This window comes from Macaca mulatta, chromosome 13 (genome assembly GCF_049350105.2).
Source record: "Macaca mulatta isolate MMU2019108-1 chromosome 13, T2T-MMU8v2.0, whole genome shotgun sequence".
Classification (NCBI taxonomy): Eukaryota; Metazoa; Chordata; class Mammalia; order Primates; family Cercopithecidae; genus Macaca; species Macaca mulatta.
Window position 1 is genome coordinate 69,125,127 of NC_133418.1, and position 22,625 is coordinate 69,147,751.

Genomic DNA, 22,625 nt, shown 5'->3' on the forward strand with positions numbered 1-22,625 from the left:
GAGGCAAACTCCCTGATCCATTGCATTTGGGTGGAGCCTCAAGTGTTTAGGACTAAGAACTGCACAAAACAGGCCGGGCGCGGTGGCTCAAGCCTGCAATCCCAGCACTTTGGGAGGCCGAGACGGGCGGATCACGAGGTCAGGAGATCGAGACCATCCTGGCTAACACGGTGAAACCCCGTCTCTACTAAAAAATACAAAAAAATAGCCGGGCGCGGTGGCGGGCGCCTGTAGTCCCAACTACTGGGGAGGCTGAGGCAGGAGAATGGCGTGAACCCGGGAGGCGGAGCTTGCAGTGAGCTGAGATCCGGCCACTGCACTCCAGCCTGGGCGGCAGAGCGAGACACCGTCTCAAAAAAAAAAAAAAAAAAAAAGAACTGCACAAAACTTGCCTGATAATAGTTTGGCGGGAAGGCTGGTTTCCAGAAAAGTGTTACACTATTTTGACTTATAAACACCTTGGTTTCCCAAAGCTTTGGTAGTTTTCTGAATACTTTGGTCTATAATCAGCCAGTCAGTCCCAATCAGGAAAACAAAAAACACTATACATAATTCAAACACAAAGGGATTTAATTCTGGGAAGTGGTTGCAAAGGCATTGGAAGCGCTAAGGGAGAAAGGGAGAGAAAGGAAGGAACACTGCCCAGAGATGAGAGAGCTGCTACCAGTCTTAGGCTGGAGCCCTCTAGCTGCATTTGCTGCTGGAGGTTACGGTGTGGCCAGTGCCTATTCTCCACCTTCACGGAAGAGCATTATGTAGCCACTGAAACACCTCCACCACTGGTGCCAGATCAGAATGGCATCTTTCCTCCCACCAGTAACTCTCATTGGCCAAACTTGACTGGAAGCCAGTTGGTAAAGGATTCTGGGAAATGGAGTATACAGGCTTCCAGGCCCTGCAGTTATAAAACAGAGTGCAGAAAGGGAACGTGACATTGAGCCAAGAAATGTAACTGGCACAATAATATCAATTATGCTGGGTGTGGTGGCTCATGCCTGTAATTCCAGTACTTTGGGAGGCCGAGGCAGGCAGATCACTTAAGGCCGGGAGTTTGAGACCAGCCTGGCCAACATGGTCTCTACCAAAAGCACAAAAATTAGCTGGGCATGGTAGCGCACGCCTGTAATTCCAGCTACTAGGGAGACTGAGGCAGAATTGCTCAAACCCAGGGAGCGGAGGTTGCAGTGAGCTGAGATCTTGCCACTGCCCAGCCTGGGCAACAGAGCAAGACTCCATCTCAAAAAAAAATATTAAAAGAATGTTAAATAATTTTTAATCAGTTACATTTGATAGGAAATTACTTCTGAATGACTGAACAAATATAAAACATTAATCACTTCCCAATCATTTCTTGGGAAATCTTACTGTTGAGGTTTATTAGGATGCAATAATACACCTACTATGTGCCCACAAAAATTTAAAAAATTTTTTAAAAAGGATGGCAGTAACACAAGACCGAGATAGGTAGTTAAGGATGGATGAGGAAAGGAAAAATGAACAGTGCAAGACAGGTCCAACAGTAGATTTACAGGTAATTAACTTGATAAAAGTCAGCATGGATTTTGAAAAAGACTCCATTTTTTCCAATTAGCATTTTGTCTTCAAAATTGAGGATGGGGGTAGAGGAGCAACAATTGAAACCTTTCCTTTTGTCTAAGTGGCAAGAGCCAATGAGATTCATAAGAAAAAAAAAGCTAGCTTACTAATTATATGTAAAGTCTCCTTTATAATGGAAGAAGAGCAAGTCACCAAAAATACAAAAGCTAGATTAAATTAGCATCCTTCAATGTCTTTAGACAACTGAGTAAAACAGCATAATAGAGTTATGTCGCAAGATTAACTTCCTTTTCATATACCACTCAGGCAGGTCCACAAGCATTTGTAAAAGGCTCACATTACCATCATTTGATACCTGATGTGGAATTTTTTTAAGCTTCTTTTTATTTCCTCCACCCTCACTGTGATTCATAAAGTGCTTTGTTAGAGTTCACTGAGGGTTTGTGGCCGGAATTAAATGATTCGAAAATGAGTTAATTCCTATTCTGTTAATTAGCATAAAAAGCATTCAATGAGCAATGCTGAGCAGAAGGATTACACTAATGGTAAACATGCATAAATCATTTCAAAGATTGTTTTGAAAATTCTACTGTATAGTAGAGCACATTTAATTTTAAAAGATCTTATAAACTTAAAACACTAGTTTTTAAAATAAGCTTTTCTCCTTTCCAGGGCATATGTGTATGTGCACAGACATCTTACATCTATGAGTATATTTTGTGAGATACTATTCTGAAATGCTGTTCCAGAGACTTTTTCCAGAATTATGAAACAGTTTAGAATTATAAAAGTTATTTTTTTAAAGCTGTCACTTGCTGTCATCATAAAATGCCTAATATTACTAATGCAAATTAATACTGATATAGGTATTAAAATAAGCTCATCTATACATTTAAATTTTTCACTTGTGATAAAAGGAAGAATATTTCTGTTACATACTTTTCTTAAGTTTGTGCACAATTCTCTCTCAGTTCTCCTGGGTCGGAGGTAGTCAACCCATTTCATAGTTAAACCTTCTAGGAAAATACCCGATATGCAAAAGCAATGGATTGAGTTATATTTGTGAAGCATAAACTTTCCCCTCTCTCCTCTTGGAAGTGATAGGGTAAACATTCAAGACGCATTCATGGAATACTGCAATGGAGACTCCAAATGGGTCATTTCACAGGTGTGGCTGTGCTGATTGTTCAGATATGAAACTTTTCCATACCCATTGTGATAGGCAGAATCATGACCTCCAAAAATGCCCATTCCCTAATCCTCTGGAATCTGTGAAAATGTTCCTTTATATGGCAAAAGGGACTTTACAAATGGGGTTAAGGTTAAGGATCTTGAAATGGAGAGAGTACGCTGGATTATCCATGTGGGCCCAATCTTACATGATCCTTCAAAGTGGAGGACTTTTCCCAGCTGCAGTCAGAGACAGTGATGTGACTATGGGAGAAGTATCACAGGGAGATGCAATGTTGCTGGCTTTGAAGACAGGGGAAATGGACCATGAATCAAAGAATGCGGGCAATTTCTAGAAGCTGAACAAGGCAAGGAAACCTATTCTTCCTTAGCGCACCGGAAAAGTAATGCAGCCATGTCAACACCTTCATTTTAGATCAGTGAGACCTGTGCCTGACTTCTGACTTAAAGAACTGTAAGATAATAAATTTATGTTATTTTAAACCACTAAGTTTATGGTAATTTGTTACTGCAGCAATAGAAAACTAATACACCCATAAAGTCACTGTACCAACTCCCCCTAGTGCCTCGGCCATCCTGACCCTTCCCTTAGGACCCTCAGTCTAGCATAAAAGGAGTAAACCCTGGCATAGCAGGATTCCAATATTACAGCCAGCTTTAGTTCTGACTGGGCTATGACTAAGCATCACCAGTTGTGAAATATTTTGAGCGTCGCTTGATTACAGGGGGCAAAGTCAGCAACTTTCAAACTTTTTTTTTAAACCCTACTCCTCCTACAGTAAAATATACGTTTTAATCTCAACCTTGGAATAAGAGGAATATTTCATGAAATAGTACTTACCTACATGCACTGCACAATGATATTTTCAAATTCTACTCTTTTTTTTTTTTCTTACAGAGGCCATGCTAATCTTCGCTGTATCATTCCAATTTTAGTATATGTGCCGCCAAAGGGAGCACTTTTTCTATTTTTTAATGTAAATTATAACCCGTTAAACTGATTTTATGATTTACCAGTAGGTTTCTATCCTCAAATGAAAAACACTGACCTAGATCGTGACAAGTCTATGGTCAAGATGTAGAGTGTCTGATACAGAATATTTTCCATTTTATTTTTTACAGAAGCATAAACATTTGTTCAGAATGTAAATTATTTCTATATGTAACCATAATTCATTGTTGTTAAATAGTATTTATTAATGTGCCAAATATGTATTTGCTTTCTCTCAGTGGATATCAAACCCATGACACTTTGGAAATCAAGCCTAATTATCAGAGAGTGGGACCACAGCAGGGAAATGGAATGCTCTAGAAGCCATTTTTAAACAAATAGATATAGTCATTGGCTACATGTATTTTATGTTCAGTTTTCTATTACTCAATTTGTTTATTTCTGCTTTTGCTTTTAATATTTCCCTTTTTCTCACTTGCCTTTAAGAAATTACCCATTTTCTAGCCAAGCACAGTGGCTCACGCATGTAATCCCAGCATTTTGGGAGGCCAAGGTGGGTGGATAATTTGAGGTCGGGAGTCCGAGACCAGCCTGGCCAACGTGGTGAAACCCCATCTCTACTAAAAATACAAAATTTAACTGGGCATGGTGGCACCCACCTGTAATCCCAGCTACTCGGGAGGCTGAGGCAGAAGAATCGCTTGAATCTGGGAGGTGGAGTTTGCGGTGAGCTGAGATCATGCCATTGCACTCCAGCCTGGGCAACAGAGTGAGACTCCATCTCAAAAAATAAAATTATCCATTTTCTTTTGTAGATTTTTAAAGTTTCATTTATTTCATTTCTCTTTGTTTCTTATTACTATTTATAACTGCAGTATCATTTCAAGAACTTACACTTTGTTTCATTATCCCCTTTGTTTAGTGGTCCTGGATATTTCCCTTACTTTCTTGGGAGTTTATGCATTTAAAATTATGTTTGCTATAATGAAACTAGCTTTTCTGGGTGTTGGTAACAAAAGGGTTTTAAGCTTATGCTATATAATAGTTAGCTTTCAGTAGGTTATGTTGCAGAACAACAATGACAAAAAAACAAAATCACAGTGACTTGACAACAACAAAGGTTAATTACTCATCCACTATACATGGTGGTTATAGCTCTGTTCTAGGATCTTTATTCCAGGAGCAACCTCGACCCAGGACACACATACCTCACGTCTGAATCACCAGATGTCTCTTAAAACTTCTGCTTAGATATCACTTCTGCACACATTCCATAAGCAAAGCAAGTCATAAGGTTAATGTTGATGAAAATGGATAAACATAATCCTTTCATAGGGAGGACAGCAAATAATAGGGAAAAATAACATACTCTATCCCATGTTATCCCCCATAATGCTGTAACCAGAAAGGATTATCCTCGCATCTCTGTCAAATCAAAATTCTGTTGTTGGATTATATTTGAGATTTACCATTATAGCATTTATGTGTTTATTTGTAAATGTGTCTTTAATCATGGTATAATGCTGCTTGTCTTCCTAAATGCTTTTGCTATAAAATCAACTGTGCTTATCATGTTTTTATAGACCACACCAGGCTATGGCTACTGTAAGTTATAATAACATTAAGGGGACAGTATTTTTCTAGTTTCACCTATACCCACAGCAATGCAAAGCCTTGTCTTTCCCTCAAAATTAACTACACGTGCTTCTGCAAGGAGTGCCCTGGTGCCCAGGATTCTTCTTGGTACATATCCAGACTGGGGCCCTAGTCCCTTAAGACCACAGCAGTGTTCCCTGTCACCTCCAGACCTCTACAGAACAGTGTTCCTTTGTACATCTCACTTTTAGAGACTCCAGGGATTTCACGCTTTCTAAAGTAATAGCTATCTCTCCTTAGGGATTTGGCCCAAGGCCCTAGTTGCTAGGACACAGTTGGATAAAAAATATGATAAATATACATTGCACCATACTGAAAATTACCTCTGACAACCAAATTTTATATTTGAATATACCCATTACCCTCTCCCTCTTCCTCCCTCCTCTGCTTTTGCTTTTCATGCTCATAGATCCTCTAATAACCAGTCCCACCCAGGAACTTCTGTGGAAACTGATAAAATTTAAACTCCAGGCATAATGAATTGTAAGTAATTCCCTTTCTTTATTAAAATTTTCTTATTGTAAAACATTTTATCACAATAATTACATACATGGGAAAAAAAACAATAATGTAACAGGGCTTGTGATGAAAAATAAAAAAGGTGTTCTACTGCCCCACCCTCTCTCACCCCTCATTGAACTTCTCAGAGGAAACCACTTTTAACTGTTGCTATCTCATGGCTTTCTTTTTCTCATTTTTCTTGTTTGTTTGTTTTGTTTTTTGTTTTTTAAACAGACGGAGTCTTGCTGTGTTGCCCAGGTTGGAGTGCAGTGGCCATTCACAGGCACCATCATAGCTCACTGCAGCCTTGAACTCCTGGACTGAAGCTATCCTCCTGCCTCAGGCTTCCAAGTAGTTGGGACTACAAGTATGTGCCATCAGACCCTCCTACCAAGGCTTTTTAATGGTTACTTCTCTAATTCTAAACAATGGGCCTTTACTACTATTTCTTGATTTACTGGTAAACACTGTAGTAGATGAGGTTAATTCCCATCTTTTCATGTTTTCCCTCTTCCTCCTGCTATCTGTGCTTATACTGTTACTTTGACATTACAAAGGTTAACATTTTCTCTGTTTTGTGTTTAGGCTACTGCTAAAAATTGAAAACCACTAATAATCATTGACACATTTTAACTATGTAAATATTATTGACAGAAAAATTAGATACTAGGATTTTATTCTCCTCTTCACAGGGAGTCTATAGGTACTCTAAAAGGCTATTCAAGTTTAAGATTACAGAGTTTTAAATTTACAAGAAAAAAACAAACCACTCCATCAAAAAGTGGGCAAAGGATGAACAGACACTTCTCAAAAGGAGACATTTATGCGGCCAACAAGCATACGAAAAAAAACTCATCATTACTGATCACTAGAGAAATGCAAATCAAAACCACAATGAGATACCGTCTCACACCAGTCAGAATGGTGATTTTTAAAAATTTTTATTTATTTATTTTTTTGAGACACAGTCTCCCTTAGTCACTCAGGCTGGAGTACAATGGCGCAATCTTGGCTCACTGCAAACTCCACCTCCTGGGCTCAAGTCATTCTCCTGCCTCAGCCTCCCAAGTAGCTGGGATTACAGGTGCCTGCCACCATGCCTGGCTAATTTTTGTATTTTTAGTACAGACGTGGTTTCACCATGTTGGCCAGGCTGGTCTTGAACTCCTGACCTCAGGTGATCTGCTTGCCTCGGCCTCCCAAAGTGCTGAGATTACAGGCATGAGCCACCGCACCTGGCCAGAATGGCGATTATTAAAAAGTCAAGAAACAACAGATGCTGGCAAGGCTGTGGAGAAATGGGAATGCTTTTACATTGTTGGTGGGAATGTAAATTAGTTCAAACATTGTGGAAGACAGTATGGTGATTCCTCAAGGATCTAGAACCAGAAATACCATTTGACCCAGCAATCCGGTTACTGGCACCCGCCACCACGCCCAGCTAATTTTTTGTATTTTTATTAGAGATGGGCTTTTACCATGTTAGCCAGGCTGGTCTCGAACTCCTGACCTCAGGGGATCTGCCCACCTCGGCCTCCCAAAGTCCTAGGATTACAGGTGTGAGCCACCATGCTCGGTAACATGGCAATTTTAGATATTGCCATGTTGCTACCACACGAAAAAGGTGATACTAATTTACATTACCACTATCAGTTCATATGACTCCATATTTTCTCAATTATCTTAAATTTAGATTCCTTATTTTTGCCTTAAATCTACCAGCACCTTCTATTTTTCCAGCTCACTCTAACTATTCCTTGACTCCCACAGTTTTTCCACTCCTGAAACCTATAGGCCATTACCGCCTTTTCACTGCCCATCACTCCCTGTTAAGTTCACTCTTTCCTACTTCTCCAGCTTGTATTTCATGGTCCATCATTATAATTACTTTTTGCATAAACTCTTAAATATCTTTTCTGTCTTTCCCTTCACTGTGCTTTATGGCCAAACTCCAGGCCCAGTTAAATCCAGCTCTCTTCCTGTGTCACACCCAGCAATTAAATGTGACTAGAGAAAAACAACCAACCATGCAGAAAATACTGCAAATTCATGGCTCCACTTTCAAATGAGTCTTAATAGATTCCTGTACATTCCCTAGCCCGTCTACTCTCCAACTCTCCCAAAGGGCTATTTCATTCCTTTTCCCTCTTCAACTCTCCATCATCTGATCCCTCTGCTGATGACTTTGCTTCCTACTTCATTGAGAAAATTTCCATAGCTACCAGCATCAGTGCCCACATATTCTGCCTTCTCTCCTGTTACTGTGGATACACTGTCCATCCTCCTGTCTAAAGACACACTCTACAGTTGTGCACTGAATTCCATCCTCTTTCACACTCTATTTTTTTTTTTTTTTTTTTTTTGAGACAGAGTCTTGCTTTGTTACCCAGGCTGGAGTGCAGGCTGGAGTGCGATCTTGGCTCACTGCAACCTCTACCTCCTGGGTTCAAATGATTCTCCTGCCCCAGCCTCCTGAGTGAGTAGCTGGGATCACAGGCGTGTGCCACCATGCCCAGCTAATTTTTGTATTTTTAGTAGAGATGAGATTTTGCCATGTTGGCCAGGTTGGTCTCGAATTCCTGACCTCAGGTGATCTGCCTGCCGCGGCCTCCCAAAGTGCTGGGATTACAGGCATGAGCCACCGTGCCTGGCCCTCTTTCACATTCTCAAGGCCCTCTCTCCAGCAATTATTCTCTCACCTGCACCATCAATGTTTTCTTCCTACTGAATCATTCCTGTTAGTATGAAACATGCTCTAATACTCCCTTTTAGAAAAAAAAACTATCCATTGTTCCACATCCCTTCTAGCCAATGTCCCACTTGTCATCTCCCCTTATGTGAAAAAACGTGTCTATATTTACTGTTTCTTCTATATTTCTCCCCTTATGTGAAAAAATTTTTCTATATTTACTGTTTCCACTTCATCTCCTTCTATTCTCTCCTGACCCCATTTCAATCAGGCATTTACCTCCTCCATTCCACAAAAGCAGCTTTAGTCAAGGTACCCAGTGACCTCCCTGTTGTCATATCCAAAGATCAAGCCTCAGTCATCCTCTTACATGTAACCCATTTGCAGTGTTTGACACAGTTGATCATGTTCTCCTTGAAACACTTTATTCCCACCTCTGTTTAAATGTCACTTTCTCATAGAGGACTTTCCTGAACTCTCTGGGTTAAATAGCCAACCAAATAGTCCCTTTTACTTCACCTCCCTACTCTGTAGTATTAATAACCACCTGACATATTTTATATTAGTTTATAGACTGTCCCTTATAATTCAGTCTTAATTTGAACAAAACAACTGTAAAATGGCATCTTTGAAAGAATTAGTAATATTTGGGTTGGGCTTGGTGGCTCACACCTATAATCCCAGTGCTTTGGGAGGCTGAGGCAGGCGGATCACCTGAGGTCAGGAGTTTGAGACCAGGGTAGCCAGCATGGTGAAACCCCATCTCTACTAAAAATACAAAAATTAGCTGGATGTGGTGGTGTGTGCCTGTAATCCCAGCAACTTGGGAGGCTGAAGCACGAGAATCACTTGAACCTGGAGACAGAGGTTGCAGTGAGCCAAGATGGCACCACTGCACTCCAGCCTGGGTGATAGATGGAGACTGCATCTCAAAAAAAAAAAAAAAAAGAAAAGAATTGGTAATATTTGAATACAAACCAAGTATTAGATGATATTAATTACATTAATTTTGGTAGGTATGGCATTTATGTGAAAAATAAAAGTTCTTATCAGTTAGAGATGCGAAATGCCGTATCTATGAGTGAATTGATACAATATCTGAAATTTTCTTTAAATTACTCAAGAGTGAGTTCAAGATTTTTGGCTCGAACAATTAGAGAGTGGAACTATTATTTGCAAAACATCTGGGAAAAAATAATGGGTTTGATTGGAACATGCTAAGTTTAAGATGTGTATAGATACTCAAGTAGAGATATTGAGTAAGCATTTGGATACACCAGCCTGGATTTCATGGATGAGATCAATATCTGTAATTCATGAAGGTATACCTGATACAAAAAGCCATGAGACTGGATGAGGATGAGAACATTTTAAAAATGAAAGTAGATTAAAAAAAAAAAAGAGGTCTGAGGACTAAGCCTACTAAACCACTCCAAAATTCAGAGGCCAGACATGGGGAGCAGTCACTGGAGAAGATGAGGAAGAAGTGGCCAGTGAAGTAGGAAAAAACAAGTATGGCAGCCTGAGAGCCAAGCAAAGAAAGTGCCCCCACCTAGGGTTCCAGAAATGGTGGTATAATTAAAGGTTAACGAGTTAGTATAACACAGTTCTTTATTTCTCTATGTCAAAATATAGAACAACGGAAGATAATTGATATAAAATGCCAGACCTTTTATAGTAATGATATTTTAGAATTCTATAAATAAAATTCCATTATTATGCAAATTATGGTTTGAATAATAGCAAAGTGTCACTAATCTCAGGATACATTATTTTTTTCTTTTTGAGATAGGGTCTCCGTCTGTCACCTAGGCTGGAATGCAGTGGTACGATCATAGCTCACTGTAGCCTCAATCTCAGGCTCAAGCAATCCTTCCACCTCACCCTGGGATCATAGCTGTGTGCCACCACGGCCAGCTAATTTTTTTGTATTTTTAATACAGACAGGGTTTTGACACATTGCCTACCCAGGCTGGTCTCGAACTCCTGTGCTCAAGCAATCAGCCCACCACGGCCTCCCAAAATGCTAGGACTACAGGCATGAGCCACCACACCTGACCTACTCTCAGGATTTAATTGTTTTATATTATTGTATTGGATATTATTGTTTTCTGTGGGGAACACTTCTTGGCTGCAATGAACTGCCTCTCCTAAAGTTATACCCTTACCAGGGGTGGCCTATGTCAAATGACTGGCTGAGGGTAGGAATACATAGCCTGGACCCCTTGCCTTACTTTGGGACAATCCTGAAGGGCCATCCCCACTCCATAACTCCCCATAGGAAAACTGAGGCCATAGCTGAAACCTCACTGGGGTCACTTTCCTTTTTTTTTTTTTTTGAGATGGAACTTCACTCTTGTCGCCCAGGCTGGAGTGCAATGGTGCAATCTCGGCTCACTATAACCTCTGCCTCCTGGGTTCAAGTGATTCTCCTGCCTCAGCCTCCCAAGTAGCTGGGATTACACGCATACGCCACCATCCCCAGCTAATTTTGTATTTTTAGTAGAGATGTGGTTTCACCATGTTGGCCAGGATGGTCTTGAACTCCTGACCTCAGGTGATCCACCCACCTCAGCCTCCCAAAGTGCTGGGATTACAGGTGTGAGCTGCCACACCTGGCCTTGGGGTCACTTTCTTCAGTGTTCAGTCCCACCTTCCTTACTTCCTCACGGTGGTCTCGCTGCAATAAACTTCTGCATTCAACTCTCCACCCAGAATTTGTATCTAGGAATCCCAGCCTAAAACAGTATTCTACCAGGGGATACTGTCATCCAATACAATCATGTTATTTACAAAATAATTCTAGAATTTAGTATCTATTGAAAAAACCAGGTCATTTGTCCTGTAGAATTTCCCACTTCCTAGATTTGGCTGATTATGTCCTTGTGTGCATTCTTTATCTGATACTTTCTGTAAGCTGGTAGAAGTTCTAGAGGCTTGATTAGATTCACCTCCACCCATTTAAGCCTGGCTTTCCAAAATTCTTTTTTACTTCTCTTTTTCAACCTTGTGAAATTTAAGAGGAGGAAAATTCAAAGCTCACCAGGATCAGGGGAGATCACTTATGATCACATGTGCTTCTCACTGCCTTTCTCCCTCCCGCAACTTGGTATCTGCAATCAAAAGGCCTTCCGGATACACACATACTGCTAGAAACAAATGACTGGAGAATGCGTTCCTCTGTTTACAGCCTTAAACACTAAATACCTTTTTCCCAATGCACAGTATGATTTATCTTGTTCTCATCTAGGAAGGGAACCAAAGACAGCAGCACCATCTCTGGATTATTTGCATGTAGATTTCCATGTTGTTACTAATTTTAAAAGCCATCCTGGCTTTCTTCTGTCAAATGGTTTGATTGTGGATCACATTCTTTCACCGACAGCTGGTGTATTCTAAATCAATTAATCAACATGCATTTATCAAGCACCTGCTGTGTGATCAGCGTCATTCTTGGAGAATTCGTGCTGATTAAATTCTCTGTAAAACAATTAGAAAGCTGTATCTTGTTTTTGCTCTGCCCCCATCCCCAACCCCAATTCACACAAATGCATTTCAAGACCAAATAAATGCTCTTTTTGTATCAGTTTACTCTTGAATTATCTACACTGTGTTCCATTTTGTTCACAGTCGATAACACCCTGGACAATTAAGATTTTCTAAAGTAGTCAAAGCAGTTTTGCATACACATCTGCCTAATTATGTTATTTTATGTATCTCCTTTTAAGAAAACTTTGTTGCTAAGATTTATTTATTTATTTAAATTAGTATCATTGCAAGTAACAGAAACCAGCTTGAGCTGGCTCAAGGGAGAAAATAATTTATTGGAAATTATTGGCTCTCTCACAGAATCCAAAGAACTGAACAAGCCATGAAGGGTGGGAGCTAAGGAAGCTCTGGGGACCCTGGCAACAGCTGCTCATGAACCTTCCCTTGTAATTCTGCCACAAACATGACTCAGCGCCAAACTTCTCTAATCTCTCTGTATCTCAGCTCAAAATTCAAAATCCTGGGAAGAGGAATCTGATTGGATCAGGCTGCTGTCACTCCAATCAGGTATGCCCTGGAGGTAGCATCAGGTGCTTTATATCCCATACCGCCCAATACAGAAGTTCCCAGCCACATAATGGCTATGGAGCACTTGAAATGTCACTGAGGAACTGAATTTTTTATATTATTTAATTTTTATTGATTTAAATTTTAAAACTGAAGCAATGTTAATTTTTTTTCCATCACACACAGCTTTATTATTTTGGTAGAACTACATTTCATTTTAATTACTATTAGCATTACTATTACTAGAAAATTTTAAAGTACATGTGTGGCACATATTTTATTTCTACTGAACAGTGTTGCTTTTACCAAAGATTTGTTTCTGGGGACCAGGGGCAGTTGGGGGCAGTTGTGAGAGACTGGGTGAAAGTTCTGAGCAGAAGACACCTTCAAAGGCATCAAACACACAGAACACAATGACAAATATAGAGATTTCTGGGACAACATAATGTAATCAGTGTATAATTGGATACATCTCTTCAGCATTATTTGGTACATTCCAGTATTTATTATATCATTAAGGACTATGAAAAGCTGTTATGTCAGACTTCAGTGTGTAATGCTACAGATATTCATCCTGTAGTATTTCTTGACAAAGCTCTTGTCCTTGGGGAGCTGAAAATCGGGTAGGAGGAGAGAGACAATAAATGGATAAACAAAGATATAATGCCCAGGTATTAAGAGATGCTCTGAAAAAAAGAAGAAAACAATAGATATGGAGAAAGGGAATGACAGAGATGCTGTTTATCTGGATGATTAGTGAAGACCTGATCAGGTGACATTAAGTAGAGCTTGGAATAAAGGGAAAGAACAAGTCATGTGACTCAGAAAAAGCCGTTCTCCAGGTAGATGGAATTAGTGTATGTCAGGATTCTCAAGGAGGTTTTGTGGCTAAAGCCCAGAGAGAAAAGGGGGAAAAGGTAGAAAATGAAGTCAGAACAGGTAGCCTGAAGCCAGGTCATTCAGAGCCCTCAAGACAAGGTCAATAGGGGAAGTCCTTGCAGTATTGAGAGCAGAGAATGATGCGATCAGTTACATTTTAAGCTATGATTCCATGAATCATACAGGTAAGACTTGAAATTATTTATTTATTATTTTACCTAACAGCAATAATTTAAGCATTTTCATTTTTAATTTAATTTTCCCCATTTTATGTAAAAAATTATCAAAACTCTTACCTTATTTTCTCACTGTATTTCTTATGAAAAATCTAAATGAATTATGAAAAAAGTTAATACAAATTTATGAAAAATCCAGAGCTATTTTCTTTCTGAATTAATTTGAATCCTGATAATTTTCTATGCCCCTTACCTAAATAAAATGTTCATACAATTGAATTGTAGGACACAATGATTTACCTCAGGGAATCAATTTTATGTATGATAGAAGTCTTTGTAATGGTTAAGAGTTCTCTCAAAATTTCTTGAATGCAAATCTTGAAAAACAATAATTCACTCAACTGCCTAACAGACAAAGAGTCATAGAACTTAAAGACAATCACAAGGGGAGCATGAATGCAGAGACATAAATTCCTAAAGCTTGCTAAGCCTGTGCATAAATAATCTATATACAAGATGTATATACATAGTAACTGCCAATTACACATAATAGCTCTCATTTTTCAAACATTTTCTATTTGTCATTTACCTGTGACTGTCTGTATTGGTTTACTGGGGTTGCCATAACAAAACACCACAGACTGGATGCCTTAAACAACAGAAATTTATTTTCTCACAGTTCCGGAGGCTAGAAGTCTGAGATCAAGGTGTCAGCAGGATTTGTTTCTTCCCACTCTTCTTGGCTTGCGTTTGGCCACCTTCTCACTGTGACCTCACATAGCCTTTCCTCTGTATTCTTATCTACTGGCTACTCTCTTTGTGTCCACATTTCCACTTCTTTATAAGGAAATCAGTTGTATCCTAACTGATGTACCCTAACTATCTCGTTTTAACTGAATCACCTCTTTCAAGACTCTTCCATCTCCAAATACAGTCATATTCTGAGGTACTGTGGGTTAGGATTTCAAATATAGGTGGGGCGGGGGAACATAATTCAGCCCATAACACTGTCACTTACTTTTTGTTTGTTTGTTAAGAGACAGGGTCTTGCTACGTTGCCCAGGCTGGACTCAAACCCCTGGGCTCAACTAATCCTCCTGCCTCAGTCTCTGGGATAGCTGGGACTACAGGTGCACACCACCATGGCCAGCTTTACTTTTTATGAAGATAAAAAGTTGCACAAAATAGTGTCCCTAAAGAGGTGACAATGTGATAAGTGCTTTCATAGAAATTAATTGGTAAAATTAATTGGTTGAGTATGTTAGGAACATACAGGACAGACAGCAGATACTACTCTCATATTGGAGCTGGGAAAAATCAAAGAGCTTCCCAGAGGAAGTGATATTTGAAAAGTCTTCAGAGGACAATGAGACCTTGCTTACTTTGTGCCAGCAACCATGGTAGCTGTGCCTAAAATATAAAGTCATCAGTTAACAATTCAAGATATTATACACGAGCAAGTGATTAGAATGTAATAAGGTGCTATGTAAACATTTTATTTTCTCTTTTTATTTATTAGGTAAATTACTATATTCCTTATTCCTCCAGAAAATAAATTGCTAAATGAAGAGTTAAATATATAATATCTTCATTTGTCTTCTTTATATTCTAATGCTTGGCAAAATATTTTGTTGTTCCTTGTTGCATTCTTCCTCTGTCTTTGCCTTCTGTGGGTTTTACAAAATAACTTAGGTAACACAATTTTTTTTTTTTTCTGGGAGAGAGTGAGCGCATGCTTTCTACAAGAATTTTGCATGTCATCCTATGATTGATGATAGCTCCTGAAGATACCTGCTAACTGTGGCAGGAACTAGATTGGAATATATACTTAGCTAAGCTCTGTATTTCTCTTGTATTGAATAAGTCCTTGAATTGACTTCAAGTGGAATTCTTTATAGCTCTTTTGTTTTAATGCCTAAAATACTGGTCTCTTAAAATGAAAGTTATATGTAGATTTTTTTAAAGAGCCTTGAATATAAGATAGCTTCCACCAGTCTGAAAATGTCTTTATTTAAAATTGCAAAGTATAATAACTTTTACTTTCCCCCAGATTACTCCAAATATGACTCCTAGAAAGAGATTTTGGATTTTGTTGGCAAGTGTCCTTTTCCCCCTGCAGAAGCTGGTTGAAAAAGAATCTGTTTCTGTGGTCTTTTGCAGTTTGAGTCTGTGGCTCAGACTGCAATAATTAGATTAGTTTTATAACGTATTAATAAGCTATATATTCACACTATCTTTTATAGCATGACATAAGAACAAAATTCTAACTCTGCTAATTACATTAGAAAGAATGAGCTTGTTTTCCACTAAAAGTAAAAATACTTTAAACTTCTTATACTTCTCTCAGCTCTTACTGCTGTGAAAACTACATCCTGTAGAGAATGTACGAAACTATATATAGCTAGAATGTGCCAAACAAATAATAGAGGCTCTTCCCTGAGGAGCTTATAATCACAGAACAAGTGGCATCTTGACAACTTGTGTTGTTTTTGCTAATGAATAGTTTATCTTAAATATTAAAATGCCATATTCTTCGTAATTGTCATAGCTTAACAGGGAACAACTTGAAAAAATAATTTGTTTTAAAATTTAGCTCACTAAATACAATGTGCTATCTTGGAAAGGATCCTGGAATTTTAAAAAAATTGTGGAAAACTGCTGAAATCATACAGTCTGGAGTTTAGTTAATAGTCATGTACCAATATTAATTTCCTGGTTTTCACAAATATATCCTGGCTAGATAAGATGTTAACATTAGGGGACACTGGATGGAGGATATGCAGAGACGCTCTGTACTATCTTTACAACTTTCTGTAAATCTAAAATTGTTCTGAAGTAAAACGTTTATTTTTAAAAACTCAAAAAAAATTTAACAGCATGTTGAAGTTATATTTTCCAGTCTATCTCCATGAATAAGTGGGCTAGGCTCACTGTAACAGGGATCTGGATTGAACATGGGGCTATGAAGAAAAACAAGACAGAGAACCAAGATGCAAAAGAGTCTCTGGGTGAGGAAGTTCAAAGCTGGCTGAAAGCTCTTGACTGGGGAGGAAATCTTCTGATACTATAAACCTAAAAATGAGGTTTTTTAGGTTAAAAGTAGATACTGGCCGGGCATGGCTCACGCCTGTAATCCCAACACTTTGGGAGGCTGAGACGGGCAGATCACTTGAGGTCAGGAGTTGGAGACCAGCCTGGCCAACATGTGAAACTCCATCTCTACTGAAAATACAAAAATTAGCTGGGCATAGTGGTGTACGCCTGTAATCCCAGCTACTTGGGAGGCTGAGGCATGAGAATCACCTGAACCTGGGAGGCTGAGGTTGCAGTGAGCCAAGATCACGCCATTACACTCCAGCCTGAGCGACAGAGCGGGACTCTGTCTCAAAACAAAACAAAACAAAACATCAAACATATTGTTATGAAAACAAAACATATATGTAAATGAAAATGATGGATATAGCACTAAACAAGCCACATTCTAAAAGTACTTTTGAAATTTAGACTCTACATGTTAAACATTTGGAAGCTGTTGTTGAAAGAAAAGCTAAAGAAGTTGATGAATATTTACAGGATTGGCTCTTGCATTTCTGATAGTGTGAAGATAGGGTGACAAAGTCTTCTGCTGTTTTCCTTTTTCTCTGGCTCCGACTCTTTCTCATTTTATTTGAGATCACCTTGTAATTTTTTTTTTTTTTTTTTTTTTTTTTAGACAGGGTCTAATTCTGACGCCCAGGCTGGAGTGCAGTAACATGATCTTGGCTCACTGCAACCACTGCCTTCCGGGTTCAAGTGATTCTCCTGTCTCAGCCTCCTGAGTAGCTGGGACTGCAGGCACCCGCCACTACCTGGCTAATTTTTGTATTTTCTGGTAGAGGTGAGGTTTCACCATGTTGGCCAGGCTGGTCTTGAACTCCTAAACTCAAGTGATCTGTCCGCCTCAGCATTCCAAAATGCTGGGATTACAGCCGTGAGCCACTGTGCCCAGCCTCCCCTTGTAATTTCTTCTTCTTCTTTTTTTTTTTTTTTTTTTTTTTTTTGAGACGGAGCCTCGCTCTGTCGCCCAGGCTGGAGTGCAGTGGGGCGATCTTGGCTCAGTGCAAGCTCCGCCTCCCGGGTTCAAGCGATTCTCCTGCCTCGGCCTCCGGAGTAGCTGGAACTACAGGCGCCCGCTACCACTCTCGGCTAATTTTTTTGTTTGTTTGTTTTGGTTTTTTTTTTTTTTTTTTTGGTAGAGACGGGGTTTCACCACGTTAGCCAGGATGGTCTCGATCTCCTGACCTCGTGATCCTTCCACCTCGGCCTCCCAAGGTGCTGGGATTACAGGCGTGAGCCACTGCGCCCGGCCCTTGTAATTTTTAAAGATTAAGATGTGATCCTAATAATCTTTTCTACTCATGTATTTACAGTTTTAGCTTTAAAGATTTTTACGGCCGGGCACGGTGGCTCATGTTTGTAACCCCAGCACTTTGGGATGCCGAGGCAGGGGGATCTCTTGAGCCCAGAAGTTTGAAATCAGCCTGGGCAAGATGGAGAGACCCCATCTCCAGTATCTACTGGTAGCTGGTACTGTGAGGCTGAGGTAGGGGGGTTGCTTCAGCCTGGAAGGTGGGGGTTGCCGTGAGCTGAGCTTGCGCCACTGCACTCCAGCCTGGGTTACAGAGCAAGACCCTGTCTCAATAAATAAATAAACAAATAAATACTTTTATGTGAAACACTACTTTTTTTTTCTTTAAAATAGGATGGTGGCTCATGCCTGTAATCCCAGCACTTTGGGAGTCTGAGGCAGGCAGATCACCTGAGGTCAGGAGTTTGAGACCAGCCTGACCAACATGGAGAAACCTCATCTCTACTAAAAATACAAAATTACCTGGTCGTGGTGGTGTATGCCTGTAATCACAGCTACTTGGGAGGCTGAAGCAGGAGAATCGCTTGAACTCGTGAGGCGGAGGTTGTGGTGAGTCAAGATCGTGCCATTGCATTCCAGCCTGGGCAAGAAGAACAAAACTCCATCTCAAAAAAAAAAAAAAAAAAATTATATATATATATATATATATAGGCTGGGCACGGTGGCTCACGTGCACTACATGCTCACTATAGAAGGCTAGTTCAAGACTAGCCTGGCCGAGGTGAAAGCCCATCTCTAATAAAGATACAAAAAAATTAGCTGGGTGTGGTGGCACGCACCTGTAATCCCAGCTACTCAGGAGGCTGGGGCAGGAGAATTGCTTGAACCCAGGAGGCGGAGGTTGCAGTGAGTCAAGATCATGCTATTGCACTCCAGCCTGTGTGACAGGGCAAGATTCTGTCTCAAAATAATAAATAAATAAATAAATAAATAGATAAAACAATTTTAAAAGATTATAGATTTTCATGCCAGTGGAAAGGAAGGAAGGAAGGGAGTAAGGGAGGGTTAAACTATAGCTTGTAGTCTACTTCAGAATGTATTCCCACTCTTTCTTTCTTTCTCCAATAAATTCCACTCCCTCAGAAATGGGCACATGACTCAGGCTCAGTCAAACACAGTGCCCCATTTCTCTGAAAACATTGCCAAACAGGATGATGCAAACATGGAGATACTGAGAGGAAGCCCTGCTAAGCTAGGAGGAGGAAGGGACAAGTTTGAATCCAAGTTCACTTGTCTGAAAGCAGAAATGCAACAGCATGTGGGAAGGCCTGTTCTGCCTTTAGCCGGCAATCCAGAACCACTGGGGGTCAAACAATAATTATTCTTGCTGACTTGAAAAAGCTGAACTGTGTCCTCCAACATGAAACTAACATAAAGGAGAGAGGCAGGAAATGCACTAGGGACTTGATAAGAGCCTACATATTAGGGAATCCCATTTCCCTCATCCCTCTCTCTCAAGCAACTCTGTTATTCCCTGCCAACCATAATTAAAATTCATACCTGTGGCAAAACACTATCCACCGGGATACACCAGAGGCAGGTTAGTCATTATGGGGAACTATAGGATGGGCACATTGAGAGCCTACAGGATGGGCAAAGCTGAGATGTGTTGAGAGACAGAAACTGCAAAGGCATGGTAAGATTTCTGGTATTAGTGCCTAGGCTATGGAATCCCCTTGTATAAAATTGGCAAAAAGTCAGCTGAGGTCGGAAGGGAGTTGTATAGCCTGAAAACCCACCTTGGAAATAAGCCTATCATTGTTAAAAGCCTAAGACAATATACCCAGTCTCTATAATCACGCCAACAAGAAGTTGGTGGCTAAAGGGGTGCAGTCCTGGAATAGGATAGGTGAGGGAGACTTGTTCCTCACATGTACAGATCCAGGGCAGCAAGAACTTATTTCACTGCCTGGAAAGCAAATTTAGATGACATTTGCATTGCAGGACCATGGCCCACAGTTCCTAGACTTTCAGTCACTGTGCTCTCTCTCTTTCTGTCTTTTTTTTGGAGCTGGCTTCTAGGTCTGTCACCCAGGCAGGAGTGTAGTGACACGATCTCGACTCACTGCAATCTCTGCCTCCTGGCTTCAAGCAATTTTTCTGCCTCAACTTCCCAGGTAGCTGTTACTATAGGCATATGCCACGCTGGCTAATTTTTGTCTTTTTAGTAGAGACAGAGTTTCACCATGTTGGCTAGGCTGATCTCAAACTCCTGACCTCAGGTGATCCGTCTGCCTTGGCCTCCCAAAATACTGCGATTATTAGATGTAAGCCACCTCACCTGGCCTCTTTTTTTTTTGGACATGATCTCACTCTATTTACCAGGCTGGTCTTGAACTCCTGGCCTCAAGCAATCCTCAAGTCTTTACCTCCCAAAGTGCTGGGATTGCAGGTGTGAGCCACTACTCCCAGTCCCCAATATCTTTCTTAATTTGTCTGGCCATCATGCTATTTCTCTCTTCCAGTGCCAGATGTTCTTCTCTGGGACAGATGTGGGTATATGTCACAAGCCTGCCCAATCTTAATACTCTATTCCCCAGAGACTGTGATTAGTTTAGGGGTGGACCTGTGGGTCAAGCAGCGCCTCTAAGAATTCTTCTCTGGAATTGATATAGAGACACTGGGAGAGAGCAGTCTCTTTCCACTGGGATTCCTAAAGCAGATGATGTAAGCCTAGAGCTGTGGGCAACCTACTTCTCTGGCAGCCTGGAAAATGGAAGAAAATGAGGTCACCACACAGAGGAAGCTGAGCTGAGATATTGGGGGAGGGGGAATGTGAGAGACCTGACAATATAATTTCCATCTGGGCCTGAAGCCAAATTCATCCAGGAAATAATTCTCTTTCTCCCTCCTTACTCTCTTCAATTTCTCTCTTTTTGGCTTAAACTAGAGTTGTATTTCTGTCCATTTCAACTGAAATAGTCTTTATATATTTTCATTTTTCTAAATATAAAAGCACTACATGCTCACTATAGAAGAAATTTGGAAAATACATCTAAGTATAAAGAAGAAAATAATTTATTCTCTCATGCTTCAAGTAGAACCAGGCTAGCATTTTAGAGTTTTTGTAGTATTTTAAATGCTTATTTTTTCATAGTTATGATCATAGTACATTTATTTTAGACAGCTATGATAATAATGAATTTATTTTACGTAGTACAATCATAATTTTTCCATTTAACGTTATTATATCTTCCCATTTTCTTAAACTGCCTTATAAACATAATTTTCTTACATTTCCTCTACTACCTGGATAATTTTAAAATATTAAAACCATTTTGCATTAGAGCCTTATTATTTATTTTCAGCAATATAGTTAATAGGCCTAAATATTAGAATATTTTAAAGGCTCCTGATGTATTTTAGATATGATTCCTTATTTCAATGAATACAAGTATATACATATGAGAAATTTGTCCTTCATGGGCAAGAAAAATTAAATGAATCAAACGAATATATAGGGTTCAGTAAGAGGAAAACAAGTAAGACACCATCAGGCCTTCAATGAATAGTTCTTTTCAGAGGCAAAAGCTATCCTGAATTAGACCAATTCAAAATTTAAGCTGCATACAATTACAGGAACTAAAAGAAATAAAAACACTGATATTCAGCCCTGGCACTTGATATGCATCTCTCCCTACTTGACATAATCTTGTAAAAATATGATTTTATTAATAGCATGTTTCTACTATAAAAGTAATACATGAAACAGCACAAATACCATTGACAGCTATTTTTAAAAATGATAACGTCCATTATTATTGAAGATACAAATACAATGCTGGGAAAAGTGCAAATTAACCTTTTGGGGACATCTTGGCAACTATTTTATTTTTTTGTATGAATGAATAAACAACCAGTATTTAAATTTCCTTATAAAAGTCCATCAAGTATATGTATTTACTTCATCAATGCCCTATTTTTAGACATTCAAACTGCTTATAGTGTTTTACTATTATAATAATACTGTAATATGTATTCATTTGTGTGTTTTAATATATTATGGATTAGTTTCTTTGGATTAATACCCAGAAGTGAGATTACTGAAGCAAAGGTCATTAAATTGATGGGCATGGTGGCTCACACCTGTAATTCCTTTGGGAGGCTGAGGTGGGCGGATTGCCTGAGGTCAGGAGTTCGAGACCAGCCTGGCCAACATGGTGAAACCTGGTCTCTGCTAAAAACACAAAAATTAGCTGGGCATGCTGGCACACACCTGTAATCCTAGCTACTCAGGAGGCTGAGGCAGGAGAGTTGCATGAACCTGGGAGGCAGAGGTGGCAGTAAGCTGACATCATACCACGGCACTCCAGCCTGGGCAACAGAGCAAGACTTTGTCTGAAAAAATTTTTTTTAAAAGTCATTAAATCAAGATTACAAAATCAAATAAAATATTTTCTGTTTTTTAAATTTAAATTATATATATATACACACACACACATACTTTTTGTTTCGTTTCGTTTTCTTTTGAGATGGAGTCTTGCTCTGTCATCGAGGGTGGAGTGCAGTGGCACAATCTCGGCTTACCATAACCTCTGCCTCCCGGGTTCAAGCAACTCT

The 22,625-nt window shown here is 39.6% G+C and overlaps 1 non-coding gene across 1 annotated transcript; it reads right to left on the minus strand.

Annotated features, from left to right (window-relative positions):
- Positions 1–3,604: 3,604 nt before the first annotated feature.
- LOC114671991 (U6 spliceosomal RNA) lies at positions 3,605–3,708 on the minus strand. Its single transcript, XR_003722193.1, has one exon. It is a non-coding gene; the product is annotated as a U6 spliceosomal RNA (small nuclear RNA).
- Positions 3,709–22,625: the final 18,917 nt, after the last annotated feature.